At 34.5% G+C, this 19541-nt stretch overlaps 1 pseudogene; it reads right to left on the bottom strand.

The window, feature by feature from the left end:
• Nucleotides 1-1101: 1101 nt before the first annotated feature.
• On the bottom strand, nucleotides 1102-2579 carry LOC105750757 (annotated as a pseudogene).
• Between the last annotated feature and the right edge of the window lie 16962 nt (nucleotides 2580-19541).

Below are 19541 nucleotides of genomic sequence, written 5' to 3' on the forward strand. Positions count from 1 at the left end.
AGCTGCTAGTTTTGGAACTATATTCTCATTGGGAACAGATTAAAGAGAGGAAAATACACATATCTTAAAAGCTATAAAAGCCTTCTAATTTAAGAAAGAAATGAGAAACTAAGGAATAAGGATGGGGAGAAGATAAGGGAGGCATTTTTATAGGGAATCCTACTCACATCAGTTTTGGATTAAAGGGAGAATACTGCATATATACAGGAGTAAAAGATAGAATAAAGAGGATAAAGAAGGAGGTAAAGGGATAAGGAGGATATAGAAGGTTGTATAGATCAATGGGAAAGGGATAAAGAGGTAATATATTTTTGGAAAGATGGAAAGGTCTTCTAACTATAGATAGAAACAAGAGAACAAGGAGAAAGGATCGGGGAAAGAGAAGCAGAGAGGGATTTTTGGATGTAACTGGTTAAGTAATAGGAGGGCAAGGTAGTAGATAGAAATAAATAAGAGGAGTTGAAAGGGATACGAAATAAGATATACACACACAAACATAATAATTAAGATCAGAAATAGAATTTTTTTTAAAAAAAAAGTAGGGATAGTAAATATTATCTTAGATAAAGTTAAAGCCAAAACTAAGAGAAAAGTATGGAAACTACACTATATATCAGCCATATTAGTCAAAATCAATATTGTTTTAGATTATTTAAAATAACCAGACAATATAAGATTGGAATATTACTATGGTGTAGAAAATGATGCTAGCAGATTTAGAAAAATGTGGAAAGACTTGGACTTTTAAAGGAATTTGTTATCCACCTTCAAAGAAATAGAGGATAACACAAGCATTGTTTGGACTTAAGTAGATGTATATAAATGTATATGTGAATATATGTGTATATGTATGTATGTGTGTGTATATATATATATATATACATATATATATATATATATATATATGAATGCATATCTATCTATAGCTATCCATATCTTTATCAGTATCTAGATCTAGATCTATAGTTTGCTGGCTGTGCTTAATTTTAGCATTCTTGGAGGTGGGAAAAGAAGAAGAATAAAGTAAAAAGTGCCCAGCAGAATACAAAAGAAACTCTATAGCAAAGAAAAGCTAGACAGCTCTGAACACAATGTGGAGCTTTTATTATATAGGCTTTCTTGAAATGTGTTACTGTGTATTTTAAATCCTCTCATGTCCTACTGTGTACATGGCAATGTTTTGTTTTCCTAATTTGTGTTTAAATTTTAAATAAATTTTAAAAAATAAAATTTAGTCCAAAGTGAAATTTGGGAAGTTGGTAGTTTGCTGTTACACTGACACCAAATGAAATTATAAGATTTTTGTTGTTGTTGTTGTTTGTTAACTTGTTTGTCTGTCTGCTTGCTTCAATTTGTTATCAATATTCAGTGATCACTGATCAAGTTGTGGAAATGCTCCAATCATAAGGAAGGGATCTGTTCTATTTTCACCCTATTTGCTACTTCTATTAGATATGGGATGGTAAGGCACATTTTGCTGTATCCAGGAAGATTACTGAGTAGTAATCAAAGACAAAACACTCATCCTCTACCCACTGGTATTCCATTTCCTGGATATCACCTCAGTAATGCAATATACCCCTGATTCCATCAAACTTTTTCATCCTCTGGGATTCTTCCTATGATTGGTCCATAAAAATTTCCATCCTTGCCCCAAACCATTGCAGCAGTTGCATACTCTTTATTATTTCATGTTTCTGTTCTCTCCTTTCTTTATAAAAATGAGATTTATCCTTTTGTTCCTGGGATAAAATACAGAATATTATCTTCTGTTACTTGGCAATGAAAAGTATATCTCTTTATATCTGGATTTTCATAGACTATCAGGATCTCTATAGTTCTCATTTCCAAAACCTTTAGTGTGTCTTCAATTCTAAAACAGAAATTCCCAGTGTCTTGACTAATTTCATCAAAATATTATATTATTAGTTTCTTCTCTTGAATGAATTTCACATTGGAGAGAACTTCAGGGGATGCAGTAAATACCTGATTGAATCAATTTTCACCACCAAAAGAAATACCAACTAATTTTAAAACTTTCTCTTGCAATCACTGATCAAACATGTTAAATTGACTTACTTCAGTTTTGACGACAGCTGATCCAGCTAAAATGAGACCAATCACATTCACTTTGTCACCAAAAATAAAGTTTCTGCTACCTTCCTTAGACAGTCATGTCATTTTCCTGATTGTAAATAGGCAAAATGAAAGACTGATCTCCCAGACGATGTTTTTTGGATACACGGTGAATTTTTGCAAGAAACCTAATTTTTCTTTAGAGTGCTAAAGAATGTAACACTACCATCTATCACAATAAAGCTAAACTTTCTATCATCATCAGACAGTAGGGTTATAAGAGCCTCTATATGGAATTTGTTATCATACAGATACAATAATATACTGATTGGTTTGAAAGGTTCAAAGTCAATGTTGACTTTCTTTTCCTTCTTCTGTCACAATTTTCCATAGTAACAAACAAGACCATTTGGTGGTCTATTGTTATAAAGTTTTAATTTTTGGTCTAAGAATATAATGACTCCCAACCTTGAAAGATGATCTGGGATTTTATACTGAATGCAAAAAAAGAGATTTTATATTGGATCCAATTCAAAATTCATCAGCTGACATTTTTGCCACTCATGAACTCTATTCTTTCGGTGGAATGATCAATGGTGCTATTGCTGTGGACTACATTCAGGATCATGAAGAACTTTTTGATCTTCCAGATCTCTATATTCATGTTGGTATTGTTGAGATTGTCAGCCATCTTCTTACCTCCTACTTTCTGAAGGCCAAGTACTAAGTGACAATGTTCCTCAGCTGTGGGGTCTTTAATTTAGAACATCGCACCCTTTCTCTTGGCAACTCCATGTGTTGTTTTCTGGCAAAGAGAGTTTAAGTGAATTGCCCCTTGTTATCTAGCTACTGAGGATCTAAATATGATTTGAACCTAAATCCGTCTAATAGCATCAAAGATGTGGAATTGGAAGTAATGTTCAAAGCTTCTAACTTCAATCTTGTTACTTTATGGAGTAAGAAGCTAAACACCAGGGAACTTGATAACTCAATTTTTGTTGTTATTCAGTCATTTACTACTCTTGACATTGTTTAACCAAATTTCAGTCAAATCTAACTCTTTATGCTCCTATTTGGGATTTTCTTGGCAAAGATACTAAAGTGATTTTTCATGTCCTTCTCCAACTCATTTTAAAGATAAGGAAACTGAGATCAACCAGGTTAAACAACTTGCCCAGAGTCACATAGGTAAATTTGAATTCAGGAAGAGGAGTCTGTTGGAATCCTTACAAAGTGTTAAGTCATTAGAATTGATAGAGATAATATTTAATTTAGCATGGTTCAGTATGATTGATCTGATCCTACAGGGAGATCTTATGAGCTAGAACTTGAAACAAGGTGATAACTCAATGGAATTGATAGAAGCAATGCTTGTGTGCTTGGGTTTGCACCTTAGAGAGTTCACACATTAGCTCACACACATTAGTTCACAAGTTTGGAATATTCACAAGTGTTCACAAGTATGGGAGATACAAAGCTAGTTTTGTAACTTTGTGAATTCACACCTCCCATAATCCCACTCTCAGAGGAGGAGTCAGCCTTTGTGAGAGCATAAATAGGAGCTGAGTGAGTGAATTCAGTTTAGTTTGAAAGATTGCTAGGAGTCAGAGCTGAGCTGGAGGCAACAAAGGACAAGCTGCAAGAGCTCTTGGAACCAAGGAGGGAGAGAGGCCTCTAACAAAGCTAACTGGGCCCAAGGAAAGAGACAAAACTTGGAAGGAGAAAATAAACATTTGGATTTTATCAGCTGGCTATACTTGAAGTGATTATTGATCTGAACTGAAACGAAGGCTGCCTCCAGAAAACCTCCCCAAGAAAACTGCTCCCACAGAACCATCATATATTTTAAAAAAGAAGAACACCACAAGAGTCCCCTTGACTCCAGGCTCAGGACTCTATCCATTGGACCAAGGAGCTTCCCAGTCAAGTTATCAAACATTTATTTAGCACTTACTATACACTAATCACTCTGCTAAACACTGAGGATATAAAGAAAGACAAAATTAATACCAGGCTCAAGGAACTCTCTTTCTAGAAGTAGAATCAACATACAAACAACTATGTATGTAGGAGATAGCATGGAGGTAGTCCCAGAAAGAAGGTACTATCATTGAGGAAAGGTAGGAAAGGTTTCTTGCTACAAGTCTTATTTTATTATTTATTTCTTTATTATTAATTTATTATTTTATAATATTACATATTACATGTATTATATATAGTATATATAATATTATATATATATATATATATATATAATTGTATTTATTATTAAAGCTGAGGCTTTAGGGAACCCAGGTAAGTCCAGTAACAAAGAGAGAATTTCAGACCTGAGGTAAGGGATGGAGGAGAACAAGAGAAGCAGCCAATTAAAATACCTGGAGTCACACTATAAAATCTCTTATGTAAGGAAAAGAAGATAGGTCTGTCAGTGGATCAGAGAGTAAATAAAAGAAAATAAAATATGTAAAGCCTAAAAATGGAGAAAAAAGACAAGATCACAGAGGACTTTAAAGGAAAAAAAGGATTTTTTCTTTGGTCACAGAAGTGATAAGGAGTTACTAGAATTTACAGCATTAAAAATAATATTGTCAAATCTGCGTTTTAGGAAGATGATATTGAAAACTGAGTAGAGTATTAACCACAGAGGGTCAGGTATACATTGGAGTCGGGGAAAAAAAGAAACAAATTCTTGCAATCATTCTGTCATGAGGTGAAGAGGGCCTGTAGCAGGGTGGTGATGGTGGGTGTCAGAATAAAGAATAGCATTCATATGGGAAATTGGTAATATCTTGGAGAAGGTTGCAAGGGAGGGGTAATGACTAGATCATGATGATACCTTGTTTATAAGACTGGAGGGAAGGTATTTTCTTCATAGGGAAGAATTTAAACCCCCCCCCCATTTAAAAAGTGGGGAGGGTTTCAGAGCAAAAGTAATGAGGTCAGTTTTGGAAATGATAAGTTAAAGATGTCTATGAGATGTATAGTTTAATATCCATCAGGGACTTGGAAGTGAGATACTCTGGGTAAAAAAGAGAGTTTCTAGCTGGATAAGTAAATTTGAGAATCACCAATGTAGTGGGGAAAGTGAAAAGACAATAGATTGTAATCAGGTGAGGGAATGTCAGAAGTCACAAATGTGAATATATTGAATTTCAGGTGATTGAAAGTCTGGGTGTAGCTAAAGTGGAATGGAAGAATATGCCTTATGAAATGTATAAATTGTTCATTTGGGAGGTGAGGGGGTGCAATATATGTATGCTGAAGTCTCCTGTTTTGAGGACAGAATATGAAGTGGAAAGGAAAAAACAAAACAAAACTATGAGTCTGTCACAAAACTCAGGAAGGAAAAAAGTTGTCCTAGAGGTCAGTAGACAGCAAGTGTCAGAATCTGGATTGGTTAATAGAAATAGATTGAATGAATTATAAAGGAATAGAATACTAGTGATGGTTGGGAAAGGTGAACTTGGAGGTGGCAATAGGGAATAAGAAATATTCTAATTTCTTTACCTCAAGCAGTGAGTCAAGGGGAATAAGTAAAAATGGAACCAGTGCTGAAACAAGGTGCCTAGGAAAGCTATGTATCTTCATGAAAGATAAGGAATGGAAAAAGTAGGAAAGAAAAAAGATTTAAGATGAAAGCAATGTTGTTATTTAGGGAACAAGCACTCAAGTGAAAACAGTGGAAGAAATAGGTAATTTTAGAGTGTGACTGTTGGATATTTGATTGAGATGGATTAGAAAAAAAGGGAATAGGCTTTAGGGTGGTCCAGGAGATTCAGAATCACTGAAATGGAAAAGTTACTATTTGGTCTATATTTGTTAATCATTTAAAAATTAGTTCACAAAAATTATCAACATCCCTATGGATTAAGCTTCAGGATGATGTCCCCTGTACAAGACTTAAGTCAATAGGATCAGGGTAGGTAACTTTGGCAGACAAATGAACAAAGGATTAGCACAAGGAGAGATTAAGGGAGGGACAAATGAGAAAACTAATCTAATATTCTGGTTGTGAGATAATTGTGGCATACATTAAGGGCAATTGCATCATCAGTGGGGAGAAGAGATCACATCAGAGATGTGGCAAAGGTGGATTTTTTTTTTATTTAATAGCCTTTTATTTACAGGATATATGCATGGGTAACTTTACAGCATTAACAATTGCCAAACCTCTTGTTCCAATTTTTCACCTCTTACCCCCCCCCTCCCCTAGATGGCAGGATGACCAGTAGATGTTAAATACATTAAAATATAAATTAGATAAAAAATATACATGATCAAAGTTATTTTGCTGTAGAAAAGAATCAGACTCTGAAATATTGTACAATTAGCTTGTGAAGGAAATAAAAATGCAGGTGTGCATAAATATAGGGATTGGGAATTAATGTAATGGTTTTTAGTCATCTCCCAGAGTTCTTTTCTTGGGTATAGCTGGTCTAATTCATTACTGCTCCATTGGAAATGATTTGGTGATCTTGCTTGAGGATGGCCTGGTCCATCAGAATGGTCATCATAAAGTATTGTTATTGAAGTTTATAATGATCTCTGTCCTGATCATTTCCACTCAGCATCAGTTCGTGTAAGTCTTCCAGGCCTTTCTGAAATCATCCTGTTATTCATTTCTTACAGAACAGTAATATTCCATAATATTCATATACCACAATTTATTCAGCCATTTCCAACTGGATGGACATCCATTCAGTTTCCAGTTTTTAACCACTAAAAGGGCTCCACAAACATTCTGACATACAGGTCCCTTTCCCTTCTTTATAATTCTTTGGGATATAATCCCAGTAGTAACACTGCTGGATCAAAGGGTATAACAGTTTGATAACTTTTTGAGCATAGTTCCAAACTACTCTCCAAAATGGTTGGATTCATTCACAACTCCACCAACAATGCATCAATGTCCCAGTTTTCCGCATCCCTCCAACAATCATCATTATTTTTCCTGTCATCTTAGCCAATCTGACAGGTGTGTAGTGGTATCTTAGAGTTGTCTTAATTTGCATTTCTCTGATTAATAAATGACTTGATCTTTTTCATATGACTAGAAATAGTTTCAATTTTCATCTGAGAATTGTCTGTTCATATCCTTTTGACCATTTTTCAATTGAGAATGGTTTTTTTTTATAAATTAGAGTTAATTCTTATATTTTGGAAATGAGGCTTTTATCACAACTTTTGACTGTAAAAATATTTTCCCAGTTTATTGCTTCCCTTCTAATCTTGTCTGCATTAGTTTTGTTTGTACAAAAACTTTTCAGTTTGGTATAATCGAAATTTTCTATTTTGTGATCAGTAATGATCTCTAGTTCTTCTATGGTCATAAAGATCTTCCCCTTCCACAGGTCTGAGAGGTAAACTATCCTATGTTCCTCTAATTTATTAATAATTTCATTCTTTATGCCTAGGTCATGAACCCATTTTGACCTTATCTTGGTGTACGGTGTTAAGTATGGATCAATGCCTAGTTTCTGCCATATTAGTTTCCAATTTTCCCAGCAATTTTTATCAAACAGTAAGTTCTTATCCCAAAAGCTGGGGTCTTTGGGTTTGTCAAAGACTAGGTTGCTATATTTGTTGACTGTTTTATCCCTTGAACCTAATCTATTCCACTGATCAACTAATCTATTCCTTAGCCAATACCAAATAGTTTTGGTAACTGCTGCTCTATAATATAATTTTAGATCTGGTACAGCTAAGCCACCTTCATTTGATTTTTTTTCATTAATTCCCTTGAAATTCTTGACCTTTTGTTTTTCCATATGAATTTTGTTGTTATTTTTTCTAGGTCATTAAAATAGTTTTTTGGGACTCTGGTATAGCGCTAAATAAATAGATTAGTTTAGGTAATATTGTCATCTTTATTATATTTGCTTGCCCTATCCAAGAGCATTTAATATTTTTCCAATTGGTTAGATCAGACTTAATTTGTGTGAAAAGTGGTCTGTAATTTTGCTCATAAAGTTTCTGATTTTCGGCAAAGATGGATTTTTAAAAGATTTTGTAAGAAAGTGGATATAGTGAGGAGTTGTGGATGACATAGGATGGAAATCTGAGTAACTGAGATGTTGATGATGTCCTTGACATGACGTATGGGGAAAAGAAGGGTTTAGGAGAAAGGATTATGATTTCAGTTTTAGACAGAGTGTATTTAAAATATTTCCAAGATAACTTGTTCAAGATGTGGAATAGGTGGAGATATGACACAGAAGGTCAGAAGAGAGGTTAGGACTGGATAAATAGGAAGGAAGGAGAGACGAAAACAAGAATTTATGATGTTCCTGGCCTTGGGATGAGCACTTTACAAATATCTTATTTAATCTTCACAACTCTAGGAGGTAGGGGATATTATTATATCTCTTTTATAGATGAGGAATCTGAGGTAAACAAAGGTTTAGTGGCTTGTCCAGGGACAATGAGCTAGCAAGAGTCTGAGTCAGTATTTAAATTCAGGTTTTCTGACTCTAGATGTAATAAATAAGTCATGGGAGATGATGAAATTGCTAATTGAATTGTCCAAAATCAACCAGATAGCACATATAAAGACAGAAGTTGAACCCTGGTCCTTTCCAGCTCCAGGGATAGTTATGTTTCCTCTGTACCTCACTGCTTCCTATTGATTCTATACCTAATTGCAACTTGATAGTTTGAAAGGTTCACAAATTATTATTTCTTTCCTTTAAAATATCAGACAAAATCCAAAATAAATTTCATGAATGACCAGGTGTTTCAGAAGAAACATATTTGTCCACTTAAGATAGTGGAGGGTGATAGTATGTCTCCAAATAATTTTATCACTACTGTCAGATTTAGAGCTGCTGTAGACCAAGCAATGGATCAATCTATCAAAAGCATTTCTCAAGTGCCTATTCTGTGCCAGGCACTGTGCTAAACTTAAATGATAGAAAGACAAAACAAGAACAACCTTTGTCCTTAAGGACCTTACCTTCTAAGAGAAAGACAACAGATGCATTTATAATAAGTATGTAAAGAGAAAATATAATAAATATGTAAAGAGAAAATTCTAATTTTGGGAAGAAAGAAAATTGGTAACTGGGATGATCAGGAAAGGACTCAAAGAAGATAAAGAAGTTATATCTTAAAAGAAGGGATTCTTTGAGGTGGATGGGAAGAAGAAATGCATTCCAGATCTTGGATACACACAGGACAAAGGCATTGAACATGGAGATGGAATACCATGCTTTGCCAATACCAAGACTAATAGGGCAAGACTGCAAAATGAGAAGAGGAGGGAACAATGTAGAGGAAGGCCAGAGAGGTGGGTCAGGGAAGGTTTTAAAGTCCTTGAAAAGTGAAATTACCACTAGGTTATCATTTGATTGAAGACGCTACCTGAGGCACTCAGAGGTAAGTGACTCACAAAAGGATTATAAACTAGTATCAGAAAAAGGCCTTAAACCTACCTCAAACCCAGTATTGTATTCACTGTTTACTAGACTGGGCAGTCTTATGCTGAAACTGATCATAGTACAGAATTAAATTACTTTGTTGGAGCATTTCTTTTTAAAATGTCCTTGTTCTCACAAATTTCCTACTTATGTTCTGTTTATAGGTTATTTTAAATATCACATTAATTTCATTCTTTGCTGTGTACTTCCTGTGATAGCCTCAAGGCAAAATCAGTAAGGTTCTGTCATGACCTTTGTTGAATTTACTAAAGTTTTTAAGTTCCTGCTTTGAATTTAATAATTGACTTTAACATTTCATGTCCTTGCTTTAAAAAAAAAAAGTAAATTAAGTTTTCTCTTTAATTTGTAGGTGGTTGCTTTTTTTTCTTCCTGTAGTAGGTCAAAGAGTTCTATTGTAGCTCTACATCAAACTTTGTGATTTATGTTGCAATCACATATACAAAGATGCAAACAGATTGTGGATGTATATGGTACATAATGAAATACATGTGTAATGTATACAAAGAAGGATATTATCTAAGGATTAATGTAGGATAATAAACATCATTTAATAGATTTTGTACCTTTAAGATAAGCTTCTGTCCCCAAAGAAAGTCAAGGGAATTATTCATCCAGCTTATGATCAAAAAGTAGACAATCAGGCGATCATGGTATTCTGTTGATTTAATCAACATTCAGTAATTTAACACACATTTATCATGGATCTGGATCCAAATCTCTGCTAATTCCAGAATATTAAAGGATAACTGTCAAGATATATGTGGGACTAGGCCATATGTTCATATCTATATCAATTAATTGGATTAAATCAGAGTCAACTTTGATCAAATAATTCTGGAACAGGTTTTAGACCTGGAACACAATAAGAGCTTTACTTTCCTTTAAACTCAGTTCAAGCAAAAAGAATTTCGTATGAAGCTTTTTCCTTATTCTTCCCAGCTATTTGTTCATTTTCCCTGGGGGAGAAGGGAGGAAACTTACCTTGTTTTTATTTTGTATAGGAATAGAGGGGCTTTGTTTATTAAAGAAACTCTAAGTTGAAAAACTCCATCTACTAATGCAAGTAGTCATTTTTTGCTGGGGTTTATTATCTTAGACAGTTGTCCAGGAACTGAGCAGAGGTCATTTGCCCTATTTCACATAAACTGTATGGATTAGAGAAAAGATTTGAATGTAGGTCTTTCTGACCCAGAAGCCATTTCTCTATTCACTACTTCATACTACTCCTCATGTATATTTTGTTTATGAGCATATATTATTTTGTTCATATTGAGTCATGTCCAAGTCTTAATGACCCCATATGAGTTTTTTGGGCAAAGATTCTAGAACAGTTTGCCATTTCCTTTTCCAGTTCACTTTACAGATGAGGAAACTGAGGCAAAGAGGGTGATGTGACTTGCCCAGGATCACACAGCTACTTAATTCCAAGACTGGCTTTGAAATCAGGTCTTCCTGACTCCTGATTCTGTACTCTATTCCCTGCATCACTAAGGCACATATTATGCATATATTTACTTTTGTATACTAATACATCTATACATATAGTATCCCCAAAGAAAATATAAACTCCTTAAAGATAGGAATTATTTCACATTTCTTTTCTTAGCTCTAGTGTCTGGCACATATCAGATATTTAATAATTATTTGTTGATTAATAAGAATTACTAGTCAATAAAATTGTCAGATATATGACCATCAGTGAATGAACCATTCAAACCTGGCCTTTATACTAGTTCTTCTTTTACTTATAAATATTCCTAATATTTATTGCAATGTTTTCTTTCTTTTCTTTAACTACTTTGCTACTATTGCCCCAACTTCTGCTTACATTAGCAGACTGATTACCCAGAATTTCATGCATTTCTTCCAACAGAATTGTAGCTTTCTATGTGAAAGATGAAAGTGGGTTTATTTTTTCTTCTAATTCCAAGCTTCATGAGTCCCCAGCAATATATCTTGTCCATTGACAATTCGGTTCTATCAGTTTGCTGGCTAGATACAATTAACTTGCAGAGATAAATCTTTAATAAAATTGCATATGCTAAGAAATACATATGTATGTGTATAGATATGTACACATACACATACATACAGAGAGAGTTATGATTTTTCATTCACACTGCATCCATAATAATTTATATGATTATTTGCCTTGCCTGCCTATTGCAATATCTTTTAACTGATCTTACCACTTTTTCTTTTTCTCCAGGGTCTCTTCTCTTTTGAAATCCTATGATCTCTTCCAATCCTTTCCATACATTGATTTCAGTCTAATCTTCCTATTGCAGAATTCTGTTCATTCACTTCTCTGCTCAAAAATCCTAGACCAACCTAATAAGATCCAACTGCATACCTATCAGTCATTAAATATCATCTAAAAGCTAACACCATCATAACTGACTGGCTTTCTTTTTAATTTAACAGAGGCTTCAAGGAGTCTAATTAGGGTGTCCCTTTTTATGCACATCATGGCTCTGTACGCAACTTAGAGAATCACATTGGTCTCTAGACAGTTCGAAACAAAGAAGTTACCTGGGCAGGTTTTATGAGAAAAAAATTCAGTTAGCCCTCAAGTTTCTTGCATATATTCTACACTTCAGTTAAACTAATCCACTCATCCTTCCCTGTCTACTTTCAATGCTTTCTTGCTTCAGTGCTTTTGCTCATACTGTTCCCTACATCTTCAATACCGCTTCTCTAATCTGTATCCATTGAAAACCTCCCCACTATTCAAGGCCTAAAATAAATGTCCTCCAAAAAAGCCTTCCCTTCTCAGGATGAAAGCAATTTCCCACTCCTTTGAACTCTCATAGTATTTCATTGTAACTCTTTTGTTTATCATACTCTTTTTTTCCCCCATAAATGTCTTATCTCCTCTGCTAGATTATAAATTCCTGGGCTCAGGTAGTTTCCAAATGAGTTCTATTCTCCCCTCAAGGCAACTGCAGTATTCTGGAAGAGCATAGAACCTGGACTTCTATTGAAGAATTGGGCTTCAGTCCTTGTCCTATTACTTATCAGCTATGTGACTTTGAAAAAAAAAAAACTCACTTTATATACTTTGACCACAACTTCCCATACCGCTAAAATAAGGACAGTAATATCTGTCATACCTCACAGGACAATTATTTGAAGATCCTGAGAAATAATATAAAATGTATAAATTCCTTTCTGTGAATTTTAAAGAACTTCCGAAATATTAGGTTTTGTCATACCTGACCTCTCTGCTTAATAAACATTTAAAGAATGATTCCTTCTTAGATGACCATGGACAACACAATTTATCCCCCCTCAATCTATTTTTGTTTTTAAATGTAACTATAAAAGAAGAGGGTTGGTCTGAACGTGCTATGAATTTGCTTCTAGTCCTAGTCCTATGATTACTGGAATGCCCTTCCCTAAGGGTGACTCTTATAAATTGAGTGATATCTCAAGGACTCTGAACTAAATAATAAATAGGCTAGATCTCCTCCCTAGGTCAGAATACCAATTAGTAAAACCCAGACCTAACCTGAAAGCATTTGGAGTAAGGATAGATCCCATAGAGTTCTAGCATAGGATGGGTCCTCAGGTGCGACAACTCATCTTGAACCTCTGGGGAAAAGCCTGAGTTTATAAAGATGCCCTACCTGTTCATAGATAGGAATGCTGTGATTAATATCTTTTTTTTCTTAATTTGCCTTTGAAACAAGAAGTGATTATCACTTTATGTTTTTACGGACCCATGGGCTAAAAGTCAAAACATAGATGTTATGACATGGATAAGTGGATAACAGTCTGTAAAGGATTTGTTAATCTAGGGAAGGCCATAAGGCTTCAGATTACTTCCAAAATAGGGATTCTTTCTTGAAAAGATAATACTCTCTTTGACAAATTACAAGACCATGCAACAGCAAGCACTCCTTTTATTCTGTTTATCTGTGTTAAGCAGATGGTACCCAAAGATTGCAACTCTGTGGAATGTGCATCCATCTGTCTCTTTGAGGGCATGTATCATCCCTAAGCTGTGGTCTTCACACTGAAACAGAGCAAACAGATGAAATGAATGCGAATGATCAAGTAGAATGTTGCTAAGAAAGAGAAGTGTTCTTTCTTTGGCACTTTTCCTATTTTGTGCCTCTGAAACTGTAGTTCATACAACTTGACATATCACAGCCTTCTTACCAAGGATTTGAGAAGAGATGTGAAAATTAAAGAAGATTGTCCAAGCAGAAAGTGAACTTTACATCATTGGACAATGGTTGAAACATAAAGTGCTCCTTTTTTAATAATGAAAAGTTAATCCTATTAAACATTTTTCCATTTTCAAAATTATGGTGGAAAGGGAAAAAAAAAAAAACTGTGCATTTGGAATCAGAGGATAGATCACTTTATTTGCCTGGAATTCAGTTTCCTTTATCTCTACAAAATTAGAAAGTAGAATATCATAGCCAGGTGAAATAAACAGAGTCAGAAGAATAATATACATAATAATTAAAATGAAAAGGTAACTAAAGTCTGAACAGCTGGGAAAAAAACCAACCATGTTCCCAGAAAAGTCAATAGTCAACAAACATTTATTAAGTACCTACTAAATGAGATCCTGCTAGGCTCTGGGGATCTGAATAACACAAAAGATTGTTTCTTTCCTTAAAAAGCTTATAACTGAATAGTGAAAACAATATGCAAAAGAAAGCTGAAAAGTGGGGCAGAGGATAGGAACAGTATCTGTTGCAGAAATGGTAGTGGAGGGCATGGAAGAGACATCAAGAAGTCACATGTGAGTTTAGCCAGATGGGAAATGAGATGGGTGAGAATGTCTCTCTAGTGTTTCCTTCTTAAATGGAGGTTTAGAAGTTCATTGATTGTCCCTCCAATCATAGAGCAGAAGGTGCTGATGAGGTGAATATATGAAGGCTGTTTAGAACTTGCAAGATGATGAGATTTCTCAATGATGAATTAACTAAGTCATGGAGGACAAGTCAAATAAAATTAAAATGAGTACTACCAGAGAAGTCAAAGAAATCAGAAGTGAGTGCAGCCCAGTGGGAAATTAAATGTCCAAGACAGATGAGAATATCTTAATAGATTCTGAAACATATCTCCCTCCTCTGTCTAAAGAGGAAAGATCTTATGTGCATAGAATTTTGTATGCACCATCACTCATGATCACTTTCTCAGGTGTTTTTGTACAATTGTTTTTGCTCTTTTAAGAGATGCCTAAATTAATGAAGAAAGAAGAGGAGGGGCATTTTCAGAAATGATTTGGATATAAACAGAAAAGGTATCAATAAAACTTTTCTTTTTCTGTTTTTCTTTTCATTCTCTCCTCTTCCTTGTTGCTACTGTCCTCCTCCTTCTCCTTATCTTTCTTTCTTCTCTCTGCCTTTTTCTTCTTTTTCCACTTCCCTTCCTCTTCTCTTCCTTTTTCTCCTTCTCCTTCTTCTCCTTCTTTCTCTTCTTTTTACCCTTTTCTTTTCACTTCCCCTTCCTCTTCTCTTTTCTCCTATCCTCCTTCTCCTCTTTCTCTTCTTTCTCCTCCTTTCTCTTCTGCTTTCATTTATTCTTTTTTTTCCCTTCTCTTCCTTCTCTTCCTCCTGCTTTTTTTCTTTCTCTTCCTTCTCCTCCTTTCTTGATTTGGACTGGATGATTTTGAAATTGTTTTTCAGTTTTAGATCTTCAAAAGATTTTCTATTCTTTTCTTTTTTTAAAACTAATGTCCTTACCTATTTATGGTCACAGATTTTTTTTTTTTTATTATGAAGCTTTTTAGTTTCAAAACATGCATGGATAATTTGACAACAATGACCCTTACATAGACTTGTGTTTCAGATTTTCTCCTCCTTCTCCCATCCCCTGCCCTAGATGGCAAGCAATTCAATATATGTTAAACATGTTGCAATATATGTTAAATCCAATATGTATAAGCATATTTATGCAATTCTCTTGTTGCACAAGAGAAATCAGATTAAAAGAAAAGAAAGTAAATGAGTAAGAAAACACAATACAAGCAAACAACAACAAGAAGAGTGAGAAAGTTCTGTTGTGATTCACATTTAGTTCCAATAGTCTTCTCTCTGGGTTAGATGGCTTTGTTCATCACAAGATCATTGGGACTGGCATCTATCATGTCACTGTTGGAAAGAGTCACATTTATCAGAATTGATCGTCGTATAATATTGATGTTGCCATGTACAATGATCTCCTGATTCTGCTCATTTCACTCAGCATCAGTTCATGTATGTCTCTCCAGGCCTCTCTAAAATCATCCTGATGATCATTTTTTATAGAACAATAATATTCCATAACATTCATATATATAACTTATTCAGCCATTCTCCAATTGATGGGCATCTACTCAGTTTCTAGTTTCTTGTATGTCACAGAATTGATAAGGTACAACAAATGTTATCTAGTCCAAACCCCTTATTTTACATATGAAGAAATCAAGGCCCAGAAAAGTTAAGTGACCCAAGTCCACACAAGGATTAAATAGAATGCCTGGGATTTAAACTTCAGCTGTTTGATTCTGAGTCCAGTGCTCAGGAATAAGTATACACGGTCCTGCTTTAAACATTATCACCAATACCAACAATGGAAAACACAAATAACATTATTCTATCAAACACATATCTTATTTATCTTATGTATAATTATTTAAAAGTTCCCACTCATATCTTTATGTTAGAGATTTACAATATCTCAGGAGATTTGAACTAATCACATAATGAAATTGCTTACATCATCGAGTCCATTTTACATAATTTAGTTTGAAATTTCTTGACCATTAACAATCAATAGCTCCATTTCTTTGGTCATGTAAGATGGGAAATCAATAATTTTCCCAATAATTGAAACATATACTAAATAATAATTTTCAGTAAGCAACATCAGCTTAGAGCTGGAATCGACATTGATGGTTGTGATGGAAGAAAAATGTGGGCTGTTACAACACAGAGCCAATAAAGGCATTCTACTTCCTTTTAACCTCTTAATTTTAACTTCAGGCAAGCAGGTGATGGCCATATTGAGGCATACTTTTTCCTTCTATCCTTGGCCATATGCTATTTCTTGAATAAATCACTGCTAGAAAGTTGAATTAAAAATGCAACACTTTAAAACCTCTGATGAGATATACTCTAGCAACCACTGTCAATGACTTGTCCTGCTAGATTAATGTTATAATTGCACATTTATTTACACTGAAATTCAAATGATAACCTCTACTGGATACTCTTAGTTGCAGGCATGAGTAACCTATAGCAATATTGGGTTGGGAATAGCAAAGTAGATCCCTTTCTGTCCTTCTAGGGATTATCAAAAGGCAGAAGTCTTTAACCCCAGCAGTAGATTTCTTTTTCTCCTTTTATTTTTTCCTTTATAATTTTTTTTACTGACTTAAATGAAAAATTTCACATGGATTCCTCTCTGTTAAATTATTTGCAATTGCTATCTTCTTTTGCAATTTGAGACAGCTTTTCTATTGCAATTAAGGAGAACTGATCCTCATTCTAAAATTCTACATTCTATCCATAAATGCATAGAACTGGAAGTCAAAGACCACAGTAATTTATATTTATAAAAGACTTTTCTATCCTCAGTAATTTTCAATGCCACTGAATGTGTTATTAACCTTTCTTTACAGATAAGGAAACTGAGGCTTTGAGAGTTTATGCAAAATGTCCATCATCACGCAGAAGCTATTGTGTTGGATGTGGAATTTTAACCACTTGTCACTACTAATATTTCACTATACCACCTAATAGCTATGTGACCTTGAGTCAGAAGCTTAATCTTTCATAATGTTTTGTCATTTGTAGGGAGATAATGTTTGTATTAATCCAAATGTGCAATAGCCCTTTTCAACTCTTGGATTATGTGATTTCCACACTATTCTCAGGAAATCTGGGAAGAACATAGGGAAAGAAAAGATCATTACCTTACTGAAAACAAATATTCACAATGCTGGCAAGTCTTCATCAAGTTTCCCAAAGAAAGAGCTGCAAAACAGACTTCCCCACAGGTGGTGAGATAAGAAGTGTGAAATAAAACCATTCCAGAAGACTGCAGTGAGCAACCAATTGAGCCAGGCCCATCTGGGATAGGCTGTTAATTTCCATGTGCAATTGGGTGATTTATGAGAAAATAAAATTTTAGCAACACCTACTTATGTGGGGTTATTCAGATAAGTGATGATGTCCCAAGTTTGACACCACAAAGATGGAAGCTGTGTCACAGCAGACTAAGTGAGGGGTGAAGGACAAGGCAATAAACCTTCCTCTACTTACTATTCTAGCCTGATATCAATACTAATAAATTTCTATAAGAAATGGAGGAAATTCCTGTGACCCAGTGATTCATTTTTCCATACCATTGGGGAGAGTTGCATTTTAAATATTGGAATAGAAGATTGGAAAAGGGTCAGTTCCTTACACAATCTACGCTGATGACACCTGCATGGAAAATTTAAAGTAGGAAGGAATCCTGACTTTGGTTTTAAAATATGCCAGAAAAAAAAAAAAAAAAGATTAACCATGTTGCTCCTTTGTGTATACCTAGATACTGAAAAGCAAGTGAAGAGAGATAATTTCTTATAAACAGAGCGACCGTGTCATGCACAGGCCATTATCACATTTGGTTCCAAACTGATTAGATTCCCCTTGGTTTTGAGAACATTTTTATAACATGTAACATAATCATGGCAAAAAGAGCAAAGACTACTCTCTGTTCTCAGCGACACAAATTGTACTGTAACCTTTAAGTATTAATGGACAGAGTTTGCTTAGAAAGATAACAAAGCTTTGTTGTTTTGCTGAGGTCACAGTCACTAAATTTCATCAAAAAAATAGGTTTGTGGAGATGTATATCATGTCAATAATTTCACTGTAAATTGTTCAGTTTCTTTAGTTTCTTATGAATATCAACATTTTATTATTTGACAACAAAGAACCTATTATAAATTCTCTTTGCAAAGAATAGTATAGCAATGAAAATGGAAAATTAACACCCACCTTCCACTTCTTCAGGCTCACAAACTAGAAGTTAGCCTGAATTCCTCACTATCTCTCACTTCCCAAATCCAATCTTTTGCCAGTTTGTTGAATTTGTCTTTGCAACATCACTTATATATCCTCCCTTTCTCCTCTCTGACACTGGCCCTCAACACCTCACATCTAGATTACTGCAATATTCTGCTGGAAGATCTGCATTTGTCAAGTCTCTCCGCATTCAACCCCATATAAAATCCTCTATAGAAGTTATTCTTAAGCTTTTATGTCATGGAGTCTTCCGAGAATTTGGCAAAATCTGTGAATTAAAATCTATCTCAGAATCATGTTTCTTTTTTAATGGCTAAAATTAAATACATAAGGGTACAGAAAAAGGAAAAGTGCCAAATTTGGGATCTGGGTAATCTACCTAATCCAATAAACATTTCTAAAGTACCTTCTATGTGCAAGGCACTGAAGATGAAAAGCAAAAATGACTTCAAGAAGTAAAATATCCTATTGGGAGGGAATAAAACATATTAATGATAGTTATATAATGAAATTATATCTTATTGGTTCTTGTTACCAAGATCAGAAAATCGGAGACATAAGCTAATTGATAATTGCTACAGAGGAAAATTTGATTCTTGACATGTCTATACTTATTACTGAAGTAAATCTTAATGGTCTTCCTGAGTTCAGTGAAAATAAAGTTTCCATTTCCCAAACTAGAGACTTTAGGGGAAGGATTCATATTGACATCTTGTGAAGCTAAATGGTATGGAGAATGGAATATTGAACTGGGAGTCAGGAATATTGAACTTGATATCAACACCTGGTTTTCTCTCAAATTATTAGATGTGTGATGCTGGGCAATTTACTTAATCACTTTCAGACTCACTTTCCTCCTCTGTCAAATGGGACTAGTATAGTAGTTACCTCATAATTTTTAGAGTAGCTTAGCTCAGGGGAGAGATTACTGGGCTTGTAATTAGCAAGATCTGAATTCAAGTGTGGCTTTAGGCATTTGCTAGCTTTGTAACCTTGGGCAAGTCAATCATTT

Source organism: Sarcophilus harrisii, chromosome 5, assembly GCF_902635505.1.
Source record: "Sarcophilus harrisii chromosome 5, mSarHar1.11, whole genome shotgun sequence".
In the NCBI taxonomy this organism is placed as follows: domain Eukaryota; kingdom Metazoa; phylum Chordata; class Mammalia; order Dasyuromorphia; family Dasyuridae; genus Sarcophilus; species Sarcophilus harrisii.